At 38.9% G+C, this 3,981-nt stretch overlaps 1 long non-coding RNA gene across 1 annotated transcript; it reads right to left on the bottom strand.

Annotated features, from left to right (window-relative positions):
• Positions 1-512: 512 nt before the first annotated feature.
• Positions 513-3,432, bottom strand: LOC144950808 (uncharacterized). The gene is made up of 3 exons (XR_013640405.1): positions 3,375-3,432; positions 2,699-2,844; positions 513-525 (listed from the first exon to the last, which is right to left on the bottom strand). It is a non-coding gene; the product is annotated as an uncharacterized LOC144950808 (long non-coding RNA).
• Between the last annotated feature and the right edge of the window lie 549 nt (positions 3,433-3,981).

Raw genomic sequence — 3,981 nt, 5'->3', positions numbered from 1 at the left:
ATGTAAATTCATGGACATTTTGATAATTGGCAATGAAATATATACTAAAAATTCCCACATAAAAGAAGCAAACATTCATTTCATAACACAACTTTCAAATCTAATAGTGAATGCTTAACAGAAATGGAATAACATACATTGTAACTTATACGGCTTGCATACATTTCTTAAAATATATATTTGAATTTTTACATCAACATACCACTTATATTGCGGGAAAAGGATAAAGGTTTCCACATTCTTTAACATAAACAGTTCATATATATAAAAAGATAGATTGTTTAAGTCTACCTACACATACACACTTTTAAGTTATTAAACGCCATATTTTTTATTCTTTTTTTAAGTAAAGTGCTACGTTTGTTCAAACTTCACGGAGCATGCACTGCGAGCGACTCGTGCCATGTCCATTGCTCCCTAGATTTAGTGCGTTTTTCTCAAGTCCAGGTGTGGGTAGTAGGTTCCCCAGGGTCGCTGCATGGTCTGGTATTTTCCCGTGTGGTGCCGGCAGTACTTCACACAAAGCTGTCAAAAGCAAAGAAACGTATAAATGCAACATCATCAGAAACACACATGTGATGGAAGGCCCCATTGCCCCAACCAGAGTGTACACGTTTCCCTGCACTGTAGAAGTCCTCCTGGCTTTAACATTCCTCCTCGAAGATGCTGGTGGTGTAACCATCGACCTCGTCAGAACAACAACAGGGTGATGCGCGCATCTCTTTCACAGATGGGAAATTAAAGACAAGCCACAGCAGTTCAATTGTGGCCATTCAATCCAAATAATGGACCGTTTAGTAAATCCATCGAGTCATATAGATACATAGAAGTCACAGAGATACATAGATACACATATAGAGATGCATAGAGACGCATCAAGATTCATAGCTCTCGAGACTCAGAAATAGATAAACACTCGTAGAGATGCATATAGATAGGTTAAAGACAAGCAACAGTGGATAAAATAGTACAATGATGATGATGAAAATGCATATTTTTCAATTGGTAAGGGGAATATATATTTTGACAGAATTTATTTTTGTACATCACTCACCCTTTTACTACTTGATTTCTTGCATTGTTGTAAGTAGAATTGCAACATTCTTTAATATAAATTGGTTGTGCTAATAATGTGTAGCAGTACTACTTATTTCTCCGGATTATAAGTCACACTGTCCCCTGTATTTTAAAGCAAAAGTTTGAGGTTCGACGTATAATCTGGAGACTACATTGTCTTCTGGAAGATGTATTTTAATCTAATTGTTTAATTTAAGTTTAACGCGTAGCCTTGTTCAAAATTATTGTTTAAATCATCTTCTGGAAGATGGTCACCATAGCAATGCATGACTACTCGTATGGCAGACGATATCACCAGCCATTTAGAATCATATTCGAGAAGACATATCTCCCCAAATTTCAAAACATCATGTTCATAATCCTCTTATGGAAGATGGCTCTCCATCGAACTGTATTCTTCCAATGATAAAACACGTGTTTTTTTAAAAATACCCCAAATCTGGGGGTGTGTCTTATTCTTTGGGTCTTTTGGTAAAGCTACGTAGATAGAAAAATAATAAAATTATCACGACGTTTCGATCGCAACACAAGCAATCGTCATCAGGTGAAAAAAATATCCGGAGAGCTGCCGAGGCAGGAGAAAATACAGCGGGAGAGCTGCTGAACCACGAAGTTATATTGGCTTGAGATGGGCTCAGCCGAAGGATAAGTGGGCGGGGCTAGAGGTGGAATTTGCATGTCAATGTAAGATCGGTGATGTACCTCCACGACGACGACGCAGCTGTGGAGGTGGTCATTGTATTGTGAGAGATTAGCATGCCAATATAAACGAACCAACGCAACGGTGGCTGTGCTAGTGAGACATCCAGCTCGTTAGAAAAACGAGGGACAAGACCACATCGAGGAAAAGGTGCAACGGTGGCTGTGTTAGTGAGACATTTAGCGTGTATGTAACTCAGAGAGATGGAAATAACTGCTAACTATTATTTCTTGTTTGCATACTAGTCCAATTATCACCCACATTCCATTATAATTTATCTTTAACTTGTATTCCGAAAACTTTTTTCATTTGTTTTTAACCGATGTTGCATGTATATATATGTTGAACAACCGTGCGAATTGGAGGTGCGGTGGAAGGACAACAAACTAAACAATAAAATCAGTTCTAAAGAAGTAAATTTAAATCTAGATTTAGTTTTCATTACAGGAATGTATTTTTATACTCTTTACGTGTAGTATTTTTTAGGTGTAAGGCAGTTCAGGGTTTTCTCTCTGATTTCGATGTGCTTCATTGTTATAGTTTGTACATTTTTCCTTTTGTCATATTTGGTAACCCCGGTTACTCTTGCAAATGAGACTTACATCCTGGTCTCGTTGAGTTCTTACCTGGTTGAACCAAAATCAACTTAGGTCACCAAAATGACAACAACAAATCAAATAAATTAGAGCAATGAAGCAAATACAAATCGGCATTAAAGCAACTGGTGTCAGGTTAGAAATAAAAAATATTACGCAAACATAAATCCACATAAAATAATGAATTCCCTGGATCGTGAATAGGGTCGGGCAGCTTATTTTTATATTACTCAAAGTACAATTAGAATTCAGGTTTCAGAAACATAGGGTGACTTATTGTATCCATGTGTTTGGAGCGTAACGTGTGTCGGGCTGCTCTATTTACCATCAGTAGGCAGAGTAAGAGCATCGCTGCGAACAGGAGGCAGCAGAGTGCGATGATGAATATGATCCAATATGGCAGCGGCTTCATTGCAGAGTAAATCGGTTTTGTCGTGGTAGGGGCTGCTGTGGAAACCAGAATGTTGTCTTCTGCCAAAAGAAAATACAAACGCGTGTGAAATTTGAGTAGGCGCATTAGACAGTGGTATAGTTTGCACGGCAATTGCGGCTCATCACAAGTCAACTCTTATCAATTATGACTTTAATTATGGTGTTTGCTTCTGGCCGCTTGGTGTTTTATAGGTCTTTGTGCCAGTGGACAGCAACCGTGATGAAAATTATCCTCTTAGGGCCTAAATGGTCATTGAGCTATTGGCCTGAAAATGCCGAATTTATATCAACCAGAGTGGCACATACTAACAACGATTTTCTTAAAGTATTTTATATGCAGGTCACAAATATGTAGAAGAGCAAGGTGTTAATTGTATAACTTTTTGTTAATTCAAGAAGGATACCATTAATAGTTTGATAAGGAATACCGTTTTGGAAATAAAAAATATTGTGATATGAAGCGTCCATGGAATATGAAAATAGGACGTGTTTATATAAATAAGGCAGCCCCTCATGGCTTTCTACAGTGGGCCTCTAGGAACTTCTGCTGCCCTGCTGACACTACGTACGGTCGACTTGGAGGCTGTTGGGATAGAGTTGATAGTCTCCGAGATTTACGACTCCGCCCGTGCCGTTAGCGAATGTGTTCTTGATGTCTGGCACACTCGTGGTGCTGTTAGAGAAGTAGCAGTGGCAGTCAACGATGATAGATCCGAGCCTGTGAGAGAGAAAGAGACACACACGCAGAGGTGTTAAACAGAACTACGGTTGTACAACTGCACCCTACACGAATAACAAGCTGGTAGGAAAATACATTACAGTTTCCAATGCAAAGTGTATTTGTATATAAAGTCTAAATGTGGCCAAACCGCATCTCAAGAAGCCATACAGAAATAATGGACGAGCCTTTTTTTCTAGAGATAACGATGCAGTAGGGTATATGTATTGATGGGAGTCTATGGGATCGCTTGGAGTCTATTGAACTCTGTGACTCAGTGCAGTACAATGAGGATTTACATAGCGTCCAAATGCGACCCACCACATCTCAACATGCTATGCAGAAACAGTGGGCATATTTATTTTATAGTGGGAAAGATGCGGTCATAAGTCTCTGATAGTCTATGAGTCACTTTGTGAGTATATTGGTCTCTGCGTAAGTATATTGGTCTGAGTATG

The sequence above is a fragment of the Lampetra fluviatilis genome, chromosome 59 (genome assembly GCF_964198595.1).
Source record: "Lampetra fluviatilis chromosome 59, kcLamFluv1.1, whole genome shotgun sequence".
Taxonomy (NCBI): Eukaryota; Metazoa; Chordata; class Hyperoartia; order Petromyzontiformes; family Petromyzontidae; genus Lampetra; species Lampetra fluviatilis.
This window is presented reverse-complemented; position numbering and strand designations above follow the sequence as displayed.